Source organism: Lonchura striata, chromosome W (genome assembly GCF_050655825.1).
Source record: "Lonchura striata isolate lonStrDom1 chromosome W, ASM5065582v1, whole genome shotgun sequence".
In the NCBI taxonomy this organism is placed as follows: Eukaryota; Metazoa; Chordata; class Aves; order Passeriformes; family Estrildidae; genus Lonchura; species Lonchura striata.
In genome coordinates this window covers 14,989,415-15,008,371 of record NC_140743.1, presented here as the reverse complement: position 1 = coordinate 15,008,371, position 18,957 = coordinate 14,989,415, and the positions used below count along the sequence as shown (strand labels likewise).

The window sequence follows — 18,957 nt, the reverse complement described above, 5'->3', positions numbered from 1 at the left end:
AAATAAAAACCCACTTTAAACTTCTGTGAAAACATTAACACAATCCTTGCTCAAAGTTATCAACTTGACTGATTTTTTCAATTTGATCTGTCCAGTGTCTGGCAATCTCCTCATATTTTCCTTGACGATCAGCGAAATCAAGTCTACAAAAGAATTATCTCAAAAGATTAAAATATACAAAATCTTCATTGCTCATTCCAGCCTTATTTCAGGCACTTCTTCACATCTTTTCTTTTTTCTCTTTTCTCCTTTTTTCTTTTTTCTCCCTTTCTCTTCTTCTCTTTTGAAACAAGAAGGTTGAAATATAAAACATAATATAGAATAAGACAAAATATCTCAATAATAAAATGCAGAAAACCTATCAAAATCAATAACAATTCAAGAAAGTTCAACAGAAAGATTCTAAATAACATATATAAAATTGAACAAAGCATGATCATTAGAAAGATTGTGCCAGCGGTTCAGAGTCTGCAAACAGCTGAAACATTTGTTTCCAGTGAAAATTGGCATTCCCTCCCGGGCAGGGCTGACAAGTTTCACCCCAAAGCTGTGTCAGCTGTCACATTTGTAGGATCAAATTGGTGGATCAAAATGATCTATATAACATTAATTTTTGTGCAAAAACCTCTGGATTTTGCTGGCAAACTCATCCATCCAAGTTAAAATCAGGGCCTGGCCAAAACCCAGACTTTAAATTGGAGTGATGTCCTTTAACATATTATCTTAAAGTTTATACCAACAATACATATATGATACCTAAAACATAACAACTTATTATAACATTTTCATATAAAATAAACACTCGAAGTCCAAACTGATAAATTGATCAAATGACACAAGGATTCATTCTTCTTGAAACTTCTTTGAAGGAAAAAAATGTCAACTGGAAGAAATCATAAGATTAACATTGACAAAAGGTTGTCAGAATGCTTCAGGCACCTCTCTCTGAGATCTTCTGAAAAACATTTGAGAATGATAAAAAATAGAAATGCAATGATTCCACTCACAAGAGATATAAAAACAAACCAGAAAGTTTACCTAGAAAAATGCACGATATATTTAAAATCCAAAATGAGACTTCAGAATGACATGCAACCTGGATGAGATTACATAAACAACAATAAAACATACAAAAATTCACTATGAAAAAACAAAGCACAGAGCTTCACCTGATAACATGATAAAATTTCTTAACAGTAACATTTATAGAACACTTAAATAGTTAAATGTAAAAGAAAGGATTTGGAAACAAACACCCTTTGTATCATTACACAAAGAAATAACAGACTATACAACTGATCATTAAACAATGAAATCAATCTCAGAAAAACTCAAAATAAATTCCTTCAAGACTCTTATACACTGATAAACTTATAATAAAACAGAAAAGACTAAAATAAAACCAAGGATACAGTAGATTGTGTCTTCCCTTTAAATCAATGTTCATTATCATTTCATAAACTCTTTCAGTCAAAACCTTCTCATCCTTAAAGAAAAACAACTAAACTTTGTTAATTAAATAAACTTGACCTTTGAAAAAATTAAAATAATTTTTGAAACAAACATTACTTAAACTCAATATATAAAAATCTTGGTAAAAAAATCCCTAAATTATATTAACTTTATGAAGTCTATATGTATCAAATTAATAATATATAAATCTATTATCAATTAAACTCTTATAAACTTAACTTTTTCAGGGCCCAAACTAAGATAAACTTAAAGTTATATACTCTAATTAAACAATACTTAACTTAAACTCAAACAAAACTATATAAAAATTAATAGAATGTTAAAATGCAACCTAACTTAAATCTTATTATAATAAATTACTAAAATTTCATGCTATTTAATTTTCTATCTCAGTTTTCATTATGATATCTTATTTTCATATTGTGTTCCACAATCAGTACTCTTCATCACATCGGCTGGGTGTATCTGCTGATCAATTCTTTCACCTAACTAAAAAATCTGGGGTTAGTGTTTAGAAACATTGGAGAAGTTTGGAGAAGACCTTTATGATTTCAAGTGGTGACTTAACTGTATCTTATTTTTTTGGGGTGAATGTTGGAGTCCCATCTCTCAGCATTGCTGTGGGATATTTGGTGCAATGGACGTGCTTGTAAAAAGTTGTTTGCTTTGGCTGCTGTGGTTTCTGGGCTGTGCCGTGTATTTGTTGTTAATGTTTGGATGTACACTGCAGTGGAAAAAACCTCGGCATCTCTTGCAGCTGCCACAACGCAGCTCTGCTGTGGAGAGGCAGCGACCAAGGAAATCCCTGCCTTGGCTCTGCCCAGCCCCTGCCTGCATGAGCATGAGTGGTGCAGAGGGGAGTACTTCTGGCACAGTCACACCCCGCTTCTGCCTGCGTTAAGGTGAATGTATCTCTCTCTCTTGCTCTCAGCCTCCGCTCACGCCCAGTGTTGGCTGTGCTGAACCCATGCCTGAAATCCCCCCCTCTCAGCCACTTCCGCGTTCGCCCTGACTTCCGCAAACTCATGTGCAGCCTGGATTCACCCATCTCTGTCTGTGTCGCCATGGGAACAAGGGAAGAAACGCCGGCCCCGAGTGCGCCCCGCCGCGCCGGCCCTGGCCACAGCCGTGGGCTCGGGAATGCTTCCTCCCTTCTCCCGATCGGACCTGGCACCGCTGCTGTCCCGCTCTGGGTCATCCCACCGGGTCCCGGTGGCCGTCCCTGGTCTCAGCGTGGTTCGGCGCTCTGCTGACGTCATCAGTGCGCGCTCGCTGCTTTCTGCCGCTGCCGCGTCCCCGCGCCGCGTCCCACCTGGCCCCACGCCGCTAGGGTTTCCCCCCACGGCCACCGCGCAGACTGTGGATGGCTGGCTGGCGCCATCAGTGCCCGTGCCATGCTCGAAATGTGAGACCCCACTCTACCGTTCCACGCATGCGCGCTGCCATCGCCGCAGCGAGAATGTAGCTCTGCTCTCTCTCTCAGCTGCCCGCTCGGCCAGCGCCGCTGCTGCGGACCGGGAGTCATTCCCCCGCGCCTGCCTGGCAGTCGCATCCGCCTGACCAGTTGAGGTTAGAACCGCACTCTGTTCTCCAATTTGCACTTCCGATAACATTTGAGCATTTCTTCTGACAATTGATTTACATTTGCAAACCCTGCACTAATTCCTGATAAATTTTTGAACATTTCTCCTAACAAATGATTCATGTGTAACTGACTCTTGTTGCAATAACTATTCTATTTTGGCCATGTCTGAAGCTGGCAGAGATTGGCCGTGGGTTTGTGCTGGCTGTTGCCATGGGAACTGCAACGGAACTGTGCCCTGAGGAATGTTCACATCCTGGCCATGCCCCGTCCCTGCTGCGTCATCACGGGGGTGTGGACACTTCTGCTCTGGTCCCGGCCATGCTTTCGCCTTGCTCCGGCTCGCACCGCCTATGATTGAGAGCCACTGTCATCCCCCCCGAGACTGATGTAACCACCTTCCTGTTCCCATTCCGGCCCCGATGTCTCCCATCTCGCTTTGCCCCTCTCCTGGCTCTGTGCCAGCGCCCACAGCCCGCGCATGCCGGCTCTGCCCCGCCTGCACCCGTGCCGTGCGTTCGAGATGCAAAAAATCCCCTCCACCCGTGGCTTTTCGGGTTCCACTCGACCTTCATGCGCATGTCCACCGCCTGAGCTGCAGCGAGGGGCACCTTCTCGCTGTCCGTCTGCTGCTTTCTCAGCAGATCTGGCTGCCGCGATTAGGGAGCTGTCTTCCCGCACCTTTTGGGTGGCCGCTTCTGTGGCCTCACGGATTCTCGACATCGAACGCGTCACGGGACGCTCGGGACGCCTGACCGCTGCACCCGCGCCCCCGCCGCCCTGTGTCTGCACTGTTCCCGCTGCCCCCCTCTCGTCTGCACCGCGGGCTGTTTTGAATTCCCCGCCCGCGGAGCTACGAAAGCTCTCTCCTCTCCCTCTTCCCTCTCTGCTCCGCACTCTCGTCTGCACCCTCCCCCACCGGAGACGCCGCCAACGCTGCCCCTCTCGCCGCGGGTTCGGACTCGAGCAGTGCCTGGTCCTTTTCCCCACCGAGGGCTGCAGCCGTGCTTGGTTTATGTCTCTGTCTTGGGAGTTTCTGCATCGGAGGAGCTCAGGGATTGAGGTTCAAGGGAAACAGAGGAACAGTGGGAATCCAGAGACACAGGGCATGATGACAGACCATCCCCTTGATTCTCCATGGGAGGCAATCCTGCTTCCTCTGGATCTGTGGTGAGGAAAACTGCCCCAAGCTGCTGGCTGGGCAATCTTCCCCCTTTGTGCTCCAATAGGAGCCCCAGCTGTCTGGACAGACGTGCCACGCCGTGAAGCTGACTGTATTATTGTCCTTGCTGAAAGCAAAAGTTTTGTGGCAGTCTTATCTTTTTTTTTTTGTGTCTCGGTAATACAGTTGCTTATTGATCCCTTGCCAAAAATTCAATTCCAAGAAAAGATGTGCATCTGTGTGCGGGTGACTACACCGCACCTACAATAACAAAGCTTTCATTTCATTTGGGGCTATCTCTAACTGATGGGTAGAAATCTTGCCCTATAGGGCTAAAAGAAAAATCTTTAGTGTGTCCTTGGGAGCATGCATTCCCTCCCCATGTTCTTAATTTCGACCATTCTCACCAAAAGCTGAGTCATCATGAGGTCAGTCCGGAGATGGCACTTTTCATCGTCCAGCAGGTCACAGGTGAGAAATCCCAGGCGCGCTTCTGGTTTCTCTCCTCCTGGCCGTCCTCCAGACGAGCTATTTTGGTGAAGGTCAGGTTCTTATCTTGAGCATTCTGCTCCCTCTCTTCTTGGAATTTGTGGAGAGTGTGTACTGCTCTTCTTTTTTTTATCTTCTTTCTTTTTCTGCCGATGAAGGTTGGAGGTTGTTTGATGTTTCTTTTTGTTCTTTTTTTTGATGCCCGACCAGGGGTGTCATTTGTGGGAAACCAAGGCTTGCTCTGAGGTTCCATATGGTGGTGAAATTTCTCCTCCAACCCGTGCTTCCAAAGAAAAACTGCGCAGGCTTTTGCTGTTCGGTCTCAAGGCAGTTTATTTTTAGTTATCTAAAAGATTGTCTTCTTGGGCTGCGGTTGCTTGGTCAGCGGCCTGGGCAGAGGCACACACACACCCTGACATCCTCTCTGTCTGCTGTCTTCTTCTCTCCCCCCCGCCCAGGGCTGCTGCTATCTTTTATATGATATATTATGTATTACATGTTTATAGTTTTCCCCCAATACCTACTGAGATAAGTAGAAGATAATTTGTTCACTGTAATATGCTTGCTTGTCTTAGTTTGCATAAGAATGTACTGTGGTATGTTAACCTAATTTGTTTTGCATAAGATAGTGGCTAAGAATGTACTGGTGTGTCTTTGAAATGCTTATTTGCTTACAAGGTGATAAGGAGGTTGAGATTAAAGTCCTGGGCGTGTGTGTATCTGGTCTGCTTGCTGTATCTCAAAAGAAGAGACTTAGAAGCTATCACAACGACCAGACTCAGACTACATTTGGAGAGTCACGTCTGCAAAGAGAAAAGGGGGGATAAAAGGAAGGTTGGGACAGAACATTTTTGCGCGCCATTGGTGGAGCAGGAGACTCCCCGGCCGCCCAGTGCTGAATTTTTGCCTGCCTTACTTGCTTGCTAATTTTAAATAAAATTGCTTTATTGAATTAAGACACTTCAAATTGCCGTGTCACAATTTATAACAATTTGGTGCCGTGACTCGGATGGAGAAGTAGATCAGTCGCTACGGGACGATCGGGAGGCGCCCCGCCCTTATGGCGGCCCGGCTGCCCCAGGCTTTCTGATCACTCTCCACCGACGAACCTAAATTGAGTAACGGGCAAAAGAGAACCGGTTACCCCTGTAATCTTTGTGCACGAAGAACCAGCGAAGGCGTAGGACGCGTGAGTATAGGCCGGTTTTCCGCTCGGTTTGGGGTGGTTTTCCCGGAGTGCTGTGTGTGAGAGGTCTCGTAGAGACCAAGTGAGTGCGGACTCTGTATTAGTGCGTTTTCCATTCCCCGCGAGGGGCTGGGCCACGAACCAGGGGAGCATGTGTGTGAGAAACTGAGTGCACTCCGGAAGATGGGACAGAGGAAAGGCAAGCCCTCTGGTCCCATGGGAGAGGGGACCCATGCTAAGCTTCCCCAGATTCCCAAGCCCCTTGGGTTTGATGATAATTAATTGGGATGCTTTCCCATCTAGAAAAGGGAAAGGCAAAGTTAAAATGATACATTATTGTATGGAAGTGTGCGGGAAGGGCCTAACCCTAATTCCCATGCAAGGAATGTAGATAGTAGATGAGAAGGCCTTTAAGGAAGATTAGGGGTGTGAGGCCCCAGGCCAGCAGAGAAGCAGCAAGGTCCCTTCACTGCCAGCCCCAGAGGTGGCAGTGGGGTTAGAAATGTCAACCTGATGGAGCTTATGGTGTAAACCACCCTTATTTGGACAGCTGCACTCTTGCATTACTCTCCAGTGCCAAAATTTCTGCTTCCACCCACACTGCAGTGTAGCTGCTCAGCCTTTTCAAGATTTTAGGACATGCAGTGGAGCCTATATGGGGTGAGACGCTGGCAGTGCTTTTACTTACTTTTTAGAATGGACCACATTATCTTGCCCTCCTTAAGAAGTCTTTTGCTTCTGCAGCTTCAATTCTTAAATGCAAATGTATTGTTATTGTCATTTAATTGTACAGTTGTCACATAACTTACTGTTCAAACATGGTCCTACCTCCACCCTTTCAGGACACTTCCCACACTGCTGCTGCTACTGTCTGGGGGAACAGAAATTAAGGTTGGGAAGCCGCTTTTTGAAGTTCTTAGATTAGTCAATTCATTCTGAGCTCTGCTTAACTTGTTTTCTTAGGTACACAGTGAAGTAAGTATTGAGGTAAGTCTCCCTAGCAGGGAGCATGGTCCAGGGAAGTGTACTATAGAAAGAGCTCCCTTTCAATAACCAGTACTTTGATATCATCACTGGAAATCACTGTCTGCTAATGACAGATGATGGGGTTTTGTGCCTAGAGACATTGTAAACAACTGTTAGTTACAGCACAAATAACTTCTTCTAAGCAGTTCTTCCTTATTACTTTCAAAATACTGAAATTGCTATCAGCCAGAGCATTATGTCTATTTTAAGTAAGTCTGAGATTCAGAGAAACAATGTGTGCAAGAATAGTTTTCACAAGTAATTGCAGACATTGTCAGAACTGCATGTGTTGAAGCCTTGGTGCCTGCACTGGTAAAATCAGCCGGAGTGCAAAACATGACCTGAGAATTCAGCTCATTTGCTTCTGAAAGGCAAAAAGCCCTTTCCTTTCAGATGTAAACACAGTTAATGAGCTTGTAACAACTTCTTAGTAAGGCTGTTCATTCGTTTGATACTTATTTTCTGCATTTAAGGGAAGACACTAAAAAAAAAAAAAAAAAAAAAAAAAGTGTTTTTAAGCAGAAACTGGTTGATCCTTTGTATGATCTTCAAATGCGGTCTCTGCTTTCCTGCTGTATGCTGTGAAACCTCGTGCATTTAAAAATGACAGCAGCCACATCAATGATGTTGTGGACTCCATCCTCTCCCCCTAAGCTGGAATAATGCCAGGACAATCTAAACTTAGAAGAGTAAATTCCTGCCTCAGCTTATACAAATTCAGCTTAGTGTGCAGTCATTTTATGAAATGTCTACTACAAAAACTATTCTTCCCCCTTGCATTTCTGTGGAAGTAATTTGAAATCATTGTGTACACACTATTATTTAAGCTATGATACTTTAAAATAGGTGAGTTATTTACGTATGTAAAGAAACATCATAAGGAGCCCTTGGTAAAGCTTAAAGTGAGACCCCAACAACAAGAGATAGAATTTTTAGTGGATACCGGGGCTGAAAGATCCACAGTGCAAGCCTTGCCGCTTAGATGTAAAAAGTCATCTGACACTGTACATGTAATTGGGGCAAAAGGAGAGCCCTTTAAGGTATCTGTTATCAAGGATGTGATGGTAGAAACTAATTCCAAATGTGGTATAGGTTCTTTACTACTAGTACCTAAAGCAGATTACAATTTATTAGGAAGAGATCTGATAATAGAATTGGGTATTAATTTAAGAAGTTGTAAATAAAGAATTACAGATAAAGCTCTGCCCTTTAAGGGTAGAAGATGAAAAGAAAATTAATCCTGAAGTGTGGTATACCCCAGAAACGGTGAGGAAATTGCAGATTAAACCTTTCTCAGTAGAAATAAGTAATCCTGGCAAACCCATAAGAATTAAACAATACCCTATCCCTAGGGAGGAAAAATTAAGACTAAAACCTGAAATAGATAGGCTATTGGAAAAAGGGCTTTTTAGAGCCCTGTATGTCTCCCTTCAATACTCCCATCCTGCCTGTAAAGAAGTCAGATGGGTCCTACAGATTGGTGCACAATTTAAGAGAAATAAATAAGAGGACTTTGGCCCGGTTTCCAGTAGTTACAAATCCATAAAAAGATTTAAAAGTAATTGAATCCGGACCACTAAGTAACTCCTGGTCTGCACAAGCTTGTGAATTATATGCAGTACTCAGGGCTTTAAGGTTATTAAAAGAAAAAATTGGAACAATATACACAGACTCTAAATATGCATATGGGGTAGTGCACGCATTTGGAAAAATTTGGGAAGAAAGGGGACTTATAAACTCACAGGGAAAAGATCTAATTCATCAAGAGCTAATTGTCCAAGTTTTAAATGCCTTAAGGGGCCCGGCTCAAATTGCTGTGGTCCACTTAAGGGGACACCAGAGAGGACTGGACTTTAGAAACAGAGGAAATAATTTAGCTGACCAAGAAGCCAAAAAAGCAGCCCTACGAACTCAGGGGAACATGGGGCAGAGCGACACTGTATCTGTGAACTCCCCCAAAGAAAAATGGCAAATATATAGTTTTACCACTCAAGAAAAGGAAAAATTACAAAAAAATTGGAATTAAGGAGGAGTCTGATGGACAATGGAAGCTCCCAGATAAGAGAACTGTTTTACCTAAAAGCAAGGCCTCAGAAATTTTGCAAAGATTGCATGACCAGACTCATTGGGGAACTCAAGCATTAGTAGATCAATTTGCCACTAAATATATGAGTATTAGAATCTATGATTTGGCTAAAAGAGTAGTGGGAGATTGTCTGATCTGTCAAAAAGTAAACAGAAAACATCTTAGAGAAAGACCCATGGGAGGAAGGGAATTAGCTCACAGGCCTTTTGCCAAAATACAAATAGACTTCACTGAATTGCCTAAAGTGGGTAGATATAAATATTTGTTAGTAATAGTAGATCATCTCACCCATTTTGTAGAAGCTTACCCCACTACTCGGACTACTGCTCAGACAGTAGTCAGAATATTATTAGAAGAAATAATCCCTAGATATGGGATAGTAGAAACAATAGATTCTGATAGGGAACCTCACTTTGTGTCCAAAATAACTGAGGATATCTCACATGCTCTGGGAATTAAGTGGGAATACCATACCCCATGGCATCCCCAGAGTTCGGGAAGAGTAAAAAGAATGAATGGGGAACTAAAAAAGCAATTAACCAAATTAATAATAGAAACAAAATTGACATGGGTCAAGTGTCTCCCTTTAGCCCTATTGTACATAAGAACAAGACCCAGAGCAGATGTTGGGATTTCCTCTTTTGAAATACTATACGGGATGCCATATGATTTGGAGGAACCCCGAGACCACCCCCAGTTAAAAGACTATAAAATAACCTCATATATTATTGCTTTAATAAAACGCCGCAATGAACTTTAGAAAAAAGGAATCATTACGCAAAGACCCCCTTTAGATTTAAAAATACATAAAATACACCCAGGAGACTATGTGTTAATAAAATCCTGGAAAGAATCTACACTAACCCCACAATGGGAAGGTCCTTATCTTGTGTTACTCACTACAGAAACTACAATTCGGACTGCAGAAAGAAGATGGACACATGCCAGTCGAGTAAAAGGACCAGTTAACAACACTGTGTAGCAAGTAACCAGTCCTCCCGGGAACCTGAAATTGAAGTTACAGAGAAACTAATGGACTCTTATCAGATTGAATACACATCAGACTTATATTACTTAGATAGTGGGCTAATTAGTAATTCAAGTGTTAAAGTGTAAAAATCAAAATTGTAATTGCTATCCTTTTGTATGCTATATCTGTAAGGTGTGTGGAGAACAGTGGTGGTCACATTGCAACAGAGGGTATCCTCCACGAGGAACTTGCAATTCCTGTTGGAACGTACAAAGAGAGATTACAGCTTGGATACTGACTTGTAAAGTGACTAGAGGGGAAATCCAATTGGAATCTAAAGAGTGGTGGGAAATTTTCTCAAATTACTGCTACCATACAAACGAGCCGAGCCCATTTGTAGCAGAGATCATAAAAGGCCTTTATAAGAAAGACCTAAAAGGGGTCAGTTGTACCGCACCAGAGGTAAAAGATCAGAATTGGCGTTCTTATTGCATGCGGCAAGGCACCAGAGGGCATAAATCCCCTCCTGAAGAATACTCTTGCTGCCAAGAAGATAGTACAACCTGTGGCTCGAAGCACCCGAGTCGACAGGCGAGGCAGAGGAGTAAACAGCTGTGGAGGAAGGAGCCCTCAGGATGGAATACGCAAGCAATATTTGCGGAACTACCCCGGGACTGGGAGTAACAAAGGCAGAAATAGTTTTTGGGCTCAAAGGTATAATTGTTGCAGTGTGAGAAACCAGACCCCACATGCCATTTGCTTACTGCTTGTGATTTTCCTTTGTATATATTGTAATACTGCGGAAGTAACTACTCATAAACCTTTCAAGTAAACTTTAGGAAGATGGGAGGATTCACGAGTTATAAGGAGCAATACTACAGCTGGAGCTCCCACTTTCCAGTTACCTGTGGCATCCTTAGGTACTGGTTGGGGTTCCCATTGGGTTTCATCGTTTTATATGTGTCCTGCTTCAAATCCTGGTAAAGGGTATTGCAATAGTCCTGGACAATATTACTGTGCATATTGGGGTTGTGAAACAATAGCTGGTACATGGGACCCCCCCACTCCTGATCCATACATTAAGGTGGTCTGGAAGCCAGATGGTTGTATTCCTCCCGGCTACTGGACAGGTCATAAACCCCCAGAAAATATTTGCAAGAATATACAAATTACTGCATTAAGGCCAGAGGATAGTATATGGTTAATTGGAAAAACTTGGGGCGTTCGCTTATATTCGGCTGATTTTGGCAATTTTAGTAGCTTAATATTTATAAAGAAGGAACTTGTGCCCCCTGATCCTGAACCTGTAGAGCCAAACCCAGTGTTATTAGAAAAGAAGGTTGTTTTAGCCAACCAAACAAAAGAAAGGGATCAGACCCAGAATAAAATTCAGAATGAAAACACTCCAGGAGACGAACAAGAAAAAACCCAGGAAGGTAATATACTCTGGAAGGTTATAAAAGCAAGTTATGGTGTCCTAAATAGAACCAACCCAAAACTGACGGAAGACTGTTGGCTGTGCTATAATTTAAGACCCCCATTTTATGAAGCCATAGGGGTCACTGCAAAGCCCAGGAGAGTAAATGGAACTAATCCGAATCAGTGTTTTTGGAAAAAGGGTAAAGAGACAACACCGGGGCTTACCTTGGCTCAGGTAACAGGGAAAGGGAGATGCATAGGAAAAATCCCAACACAAAGAGAATACCTTTGTGGAGTAATAGAAACAGGTGGAAAGAAACCGGCTGACTGGCTATTGCCAGCAGCTAACACTAAGTGGGTATGTAACACTCTGGGTGTCACACCGTACATCTCACTGAAACTGTTTAATCCAAGCCAAGACTACTGCATCCAAGTAATGATTATGCCCAGAATTACCTACCATACAAGTGACTACATATATGAACAACAAACTGTGCCAGAACACCATCTAATAAAAAGGGAACCCCTCACTGCCCTAACTATTGCAACTCTCCTTACCATCGGGGGAATAGGAGCTGGAACTGGGGTGGCATCCCTAGTAAATCAACAAAAGGAATTTAAAGCATTAAGAATTTCAGTAGATGAAGATCTGAGTAAAATTGAGCAGGCCATCGATGGATTGGTAAAATCATTAAGGTCCCTATCTGAGGTAGTGTTGCAGAACAGAAGGGGTTTAGACTTGCTATTATTACAACAAGGGGGATTATGTGTAGCCCTAAAGGAGGAATGCTGTGCATACGCTGATCATACTAGAATTGTTACAGACACCATGGCAGAATTAAGGAGAAGATTAGAGCAGAGAAAGAGGGAAAGAGAGGCACAGCAAAGTTAGTATGAATCATGGTTCAATCAATCTCCTTGGTTAACTACCTTGCTATCCACCCTTGCAGGACCTCTGATACTGATAATATTGGGACTGACCTTTGGGCCATGCATCTTCAATAAGGCAATAAAAATAGTAAAAGGACGATTAGAGGCAGCACATTTAATGCTCATTAGGGCAAAATATGAACCCATACACAATGTGGATGAGACCCTAATACTAAGTCACCAGGAGTTACAAAGATTCAGTGAACAAAATAAAGATAAACAAGAAAAGGGGGAAATTGAGATAAGTAGAAGATAATTTGTTCACTGTAATATGCTTGCTTGTCTTAGTTTGCATAAGAATGTACTGTGGTATGTTAACCTAATTTGTTTTGCATAAGATAGTGGCTAAGAATGTACTGGTGTGTCTTTGAAATGCTTATTTGCTTACAAGGTGATAAGGAGGCTGAGATTAAAGTCCTGGGCGTGTGTGTATCTGGTCTGCTTGCTGTATCTCAAAAGAAGAGACTTAGAAGCTATCACAACGACCAGACTCAGACTACATTTGGAGAGTCACGTCTGCAAAGAGAAAAGGGGGGATAAAAGGAAGGTTGGGACAGAACATTTTTGCGCGCCATTGGTGGAGCAGGAGACTCCCCGGCCGCCCAGCGCTGAATTTTTGCCTGCCTTACTTGCTTGCTAATTTTAAATAAAATTGCTTTATTGAATTAAGACACTTCAAATTGCCGTGTCACAATTTATAACACCTACTACCTATATTACAAAGTGTTTTCCTACTCTAAACCAATCTGTGAGTGCCAACATCACCAAGAACATGGAGGCAAGGAAGAAGAAGGAGGAAGAACAGGATCAGCCCACTTTCCTCCATCTTAGAACTTCTGACCCCCATGTACAAAGTAAAAACCCATCTGTACAAAGTCAAAACCCCCCTGTACAATACTAAAAAAAATTCCCCTCTGTTTTGCAACTACTTTTACTATACTATCTAACCTTTTGTGACTGCTTGTTCCACCTCCAAAGTTGGTAACTCATTCCATGGCTCAAACTCAAAATCACAGCTGTTTCCAGCTGTCTGTCAGGGTCTAAAATGCTTCTGACCAAAGCCTGGAACCTCTAAAAATGTCTGAGAGACATTTTGAGTTCCAACAAGGGAGGAGATGAGGAAGGTTAATGCGACACCTGTGCGAGTCACAGGCTCCAAAGTCAGAGCCCAGCATTCCCCAGGCTAGAGAGAGAGGGTACACCCCAAGGGCTAATCTGAGGTTCTTCCTGTGTGACCATGGGGAAGACATGGGAAGGTGGGATGGGAAACCCACTTCTGTCCTGGCAGCACAGGTGCGTCAACTCAAGGAGGGAAACTCTAACCGGGGGAGTTCCACCAAGGTGAAGGTAGCCTCAACCTCCCATGACCAAGCTTTTGAGTACGATCTGTCAGATCCCCTTGAAGGGACCTCTAGTATGTATGCCCAGGAAAGGAATAATAACCAGTGTTAGAGGGGCCCTGTCTCTAGCCAGGGAGAATCATGGGAAAACCGGATCTTGTGGACAGTGTGGATCCGGTGGCCTAGCACATCAGAACCACAAAAATATGATGCTTTAGTTGATACTGGTGCACAGTGTACTCTGATACCATCGGGACATGTGGGGGCAGAGCCTGTTTCCATTGCTGGTGTGACAGGGGGATCACAACAATTGACTCTGGTGGAAGCCGAGGTGAGCCTGACTGGGAAGGAGTGGAAGAAACATCCTATAGTGACTGGCCCAGATGCTCCGTGTATCCTAGGCATAGACTTCCTCCGGAACGGCTATTACAAAGACCCAAAGGGACTCAGGTGGGCTTTTGCAATAGCTGCTGTAGAGGCAGAGGACATTAAGGAATTAAACACCGTGCCTGAACTGTCAGAAAACTCGTCTGCAGTAGGCCTCCTAAGGGTGGAAGAGCAACGCGTGCCAATTGCGACCTCGACAGTGCACCGCCGTGTTGCAGAATTGATGAGAGAGAGAGGGCATGATTTATGTCTAGAGCGAGAATTGAGCTACCCCTCAGACTAGGCCCCTGATAAGCAGCCTTGGTGGGGCCTGAAAGCCTTGACGCATTAAGAAACTAGTTGTGGCGCAGTTAGAAATTATGTTAAGGTAACCACCAAGTAATGAGCTTTCTGAGTGTGAATTAGGGTAGAGCTGCAGTGTGAAAAGCCTGACCACCTTAAGGCAAAGGTAAACAATGTTTACTGACCAATGATAGCATGTTCACAACTTGTAAACTATATTGAAGTGTATATAAACTGCCATCTTTTAGACAATAAACGGAGCACGTAGCTTTAACCATATTGGCTCAATCTGCATCTTGTCCAGTCTAACATTCCCTATTTTATAAGAAGTCCCTTGCTTCTACATCCTGTTGGTCTTACCTGAGAAATATCAGCATTTGGACAAGGAGGCTGCCAATTTTCAGGCTGAAGATGAGAAATTGGCAAAATTGTTAGATGTTGAAAAGAGTCCTGAAGGATAGTGGATTACACCGAGCAAAGAGGTAATAATTCCCCAACACCTTATGAGGAAAATTGCAGGGGAACAACATAAGGTAACTAATGGGGGAATAGAGTCTATAGTAGTAATATTGAAGACTCAAGTTTTGAGCATGTGAATGACTGGTGTAATTGAAAGAAATTATCCTGAGGTTTGGAGTGCCAGTGGGAATGTCATCAGTCAGAGGTTCACACATCACTGCTGAAATAGGGCAAAGCCCAGCTGAAATGTTAGGGGTGAAATGGGACTTGTACACCCCATGGAGATCTCAGTTGAGCAGGAAAGTAGAAATAGTGAATCAATCTAACAGAGTATGTTATATCCCTAGGGAAGGTGGTGTCTTCTCTCCACAGATACATAGTACTGGCAGCACCCATGATGCTGGACATCACTGCCCATCCCTACCAACCGAGAGACTGGGTGTACCTCAGAACCTCAATTGAAGAACTTCTTTGAGAAAGGTGGAAAGGACCATATCAAGTGATCAAGTAGAAGATGTGTTTAATTGAATAGCATAATGAATCCCAAATTTAAGTGCAATAGCAAGAAAACTGATTGGCATAATTATAATAGTTTTGATATTAATTGTTGGTTTATGTATTTGATTCCAAAATTGCAAAATAGGATGTAATAGAATGTATAGATCCAACAAAAACTATCTTTCCTAAAACTGAAAAAGATCTCAAAAAGATGTCTGGCTACTCTGGATAATGGATTTTTTTTGAAAAATAAGGGGTTTTTTAATCTAGTGTTAAGAATCTTGATTAGTATTGTTAAGGTACTAGATAATTTAAATGTTTTATCTAAAGTTTTATTAATAGTGATTATTGCATTTTAGTGTCTTATGTCTTGCTAAACACTCAATGATTTAAATGGAAGTAATATTTAAAAAAGTAATTAAGATCACTTACAAAGGAGGAAATTGTTGGAAATGATAGACGTTTCCTAACTAATTTTTAATTAGTTGTTTTAATTAATTGTAAGCAGCATCCACTTTTAGCCAGCACTAGTTAAGTTTCTTCACAGACTCTTATTGTTACTTTGATCATTAAATCACTGAAACCTCGAGTTTTTTAAAACTAACCCTGACAAGCTTCAATAAACAAGGCCAAAAAGATTTCAATACTGGGCATCTGGGATCTTAAATGTATGGCACTTTAAGGACGTTGGAGTAACCAGATGAAGTACTAAGGCCTGAACAACAGGCCTTGAGCCAACGTTGACCTCTGGATGAACCATCCAACCAAATGTTATATGTATCATTAGTGAACCATGTATTTACCTTTTCATATTTAGAAGCCAGATAAGGCCATGAAATCAGACATTTGCCTTTGTTTGGAGGTGTATGATCAAAAACAACTCCCTTGTTTCATCCTTGAGCCCTGGCCAGGCTTTGGGAGAAACCCAAGGGGAGGATGAAACCAGATGTTCCCATGGTAGAAGTTATGTCAGCTTGTTTATTCGACAATATAAAAGCTGGGCCTTCTCACAGCAAAGTTGGAAGCCTTGTCTGTGGGTGGATGAACTACGTGGGATTTCCCAGTTGCTGGGAGTGGCTCTCCAGTCCTTCACTGTGACAGGAGCTTCCCCAGCTGTTGCACAGACCTGGATGTAGGAGTTAAGTATTAGGGTAACTGGTGATGTATCTTTCTTAATCACTATAGCCAATGTTTTGTAGTAATGATTATGTGCATTGCTTAGCTTATCCTTTTGTAATTCTTTGCAGTTTTGCATTATAGTAAATTACACTTGTTCCTTAAGTTTGTGTATGCATCTTTGGTGCAGACTCTGCCTACTGGCAAAACACCAGAAGATACAGAGGAGATTAAGGCTTGGAAAACTGGAGACTCCCCACCTGAGCAAAAGATAGCAAAAGGATTAAAGAATGTGGACCAGATTAACATGAATAGGGGGAAATCAATAACCAATAGAGGATAGAATACTAATTAATGAAAAGAATTATGTAACTTAGAACCAATGAATATTAATGTATTTGTTTGCTGAAAATGCATAAATAAGTGAAAAAGTATTGTATAGGCATCTGTGTGGAGGCCAGAACTTTGTCAGCCCCCCACACACCTCTTGGCCAAGAATAAAGTAATATCTTACTCACCAACATCAAAAAGACAGTGTTAATGAGTCTCATTTATCCCAACTATTTCAGTGACACTGTCACTTGTTACATGGGAGAGAAGACCAACCCCTACCTGGCTATAACCTCCTTTCAGGCAGTTATAGAGAGAGGTCTCCCCTCAGCCTCCTCTTCTCGAGATTAAACACCCCTGTTATAAATGAGAATTTATTCAGCCAGATTAAAAATAAAAATAATTTTATTAGCGGTCAAATTCTATCTAGCCAGCCACAAGGAAAGAACAGAGCCGAGCCCGGGGTCAGCCCTGGGTGTGCAACAAGGAGTCAGCCTCAGGAGAGGTTTTCCCCTATGCCCACACCTCCATCCTGGCACAAGCAGTTTTTATAGGGAAAATTCCGCCTGAGGCCAAGATTTCAGCAATCAATCTTTTCTTCTATTCAGAGTCCATAGGTTAATAAGATTTTCTTTTTTGGTGATGAGGAGAAATAATTCAATGTCCGGGTAGGTGAATTCCTGATGAGATTTTACAGGAAGGCTGCATTCACATGGATCTGTCTGAGGATTTCCATGATATCCATCCCGGGCCATTCATGCGATGATCAGCACTGATGATCAACACCTGGAGCCCAGACATGGCCCATCTCCTGGCCGAGCCACATCCTTTTACTTGTAAATCAGTTTCCAATATACACCCAGTCTCGCCTGCATATGGGGGGGGGGGGGGGAGGGGGGAGGGACTAATACAACGGGCATGATTTAACAAGTATCTAATATTACATATTTCATACAAGGAATGGCGAGAATTATATTTACTACACATAACACCCCCATCTTCCTCAGCTGTTCCTCATAGGACTTTTTCAGCTGAAATAAGAGATTTTCCAGAGATCACTTGAGCTAACAAAATGAACGTATCAAAAATGAATGTATCAAAATGAATGCATCATGTTTGTAGAATCATGTGTTGAATTTTAAGAAACCTCTGCCATGGCGCAAAAGACAAAGAAAAAAAAAAATTCTTTAAAGCTTCTTGCAAAAAGACAAATACCAGAGAAGACCAGGAATGCAATGAACTCAGATAAGGAGGCCCCTCTGTCAAGGATGATGGACTTATCCAGATAACAGAGCAGAAGGCCAAAAGCGCATGCGCAGAGGAGAAGAGTTCAAAAGTTCAATGCAGAAGAAGACTATGGTTTCAGCCTCAAAAGACCACCAGCGACCCCTGTAAAGACCACCAGAGAAAACCACGCATGCCCAGAAGGGCGTGGACCTATTTAGCATGAGAGGCGAAGACAGGCGGGGCCAGGGGTTGAATATGCATAGAAAAGTTGTGTAATGTATTGCATATGGAACACCTTTGTGAATAAAATTGTGGGACAAACTCCAGCTCGGGGCACAAGATTTTGGAGAGCTATCTCACTTGTGCCGGGCGCTGGCATACATACCCACTTCATAACTACATTGAGTTGTGGAGTCTATTTATTTATTCCGCGTATCGCTTCACAGCCCCTTTCCCAAGCTCCATTGCCCTTAATGTCCCAGCACCTTAATGTCTTTCTTGGAGTGAGGGGCCCAAAACTGAACACAGTACTCCAGGTGCAGCCCCACCAGTACAGGGGCACGATCACTGCCCTCGTCTTGTTGGCCACACTATTGCTGATACAAGCTAAGATGCCCTTGGCTTTCTTGGCGACCTGGGCACATGCTGGCTCATATTCGGCTGCTGTCGACCAAAAGATTCAGGATGTTGATCAGGGAAAAGGGGCCTGGTGAGGGCTGGGGTGCAGGTCATTTTGTCCTCACCATAGCTGCGGGGACTGTGCAGTATTGTGCCCCTGAGGGGTCACCGTGGTTCCCATCCGTACCCGGACTCTGAGGGAAGAGATTTTACCCTCCCTTATCCAAGGAACATTTAAACCTCGATTTAGTTACGGCTTTATTGGCCGCTTGAGGGCAGGAGGTCCGGATGAACGGAGCGGGGTGTCACCGTGCCGGGTCCGCCGCGGTTCCTGAGGTAATTTCTGTCGGGAAACAGCGCATTGCTTTTTGCAGGTC

General features: G+C 43.0%; 1 long non-coding RNA gene across 1 annotated transcript; it reads left to right on the top strand.

Moving 5' to 3' along the window:
- The first annotated feature begins 2,736 nt into the window (after positions 1-2,736).
- Positions 2,737-13,003, top strand: LOC146763086 (uncharacterized). Its single transcript, XR_014952652.1, has 2 exons — positions 2,737-3,042; positions 9,910-13,003. It is a non-coding gene; the product is annotated as an uncharacterized LOC146763086 (long non-coding RNA).
- Positions 13,004-18,957: the final 5,954 nt, after the last annotated feature.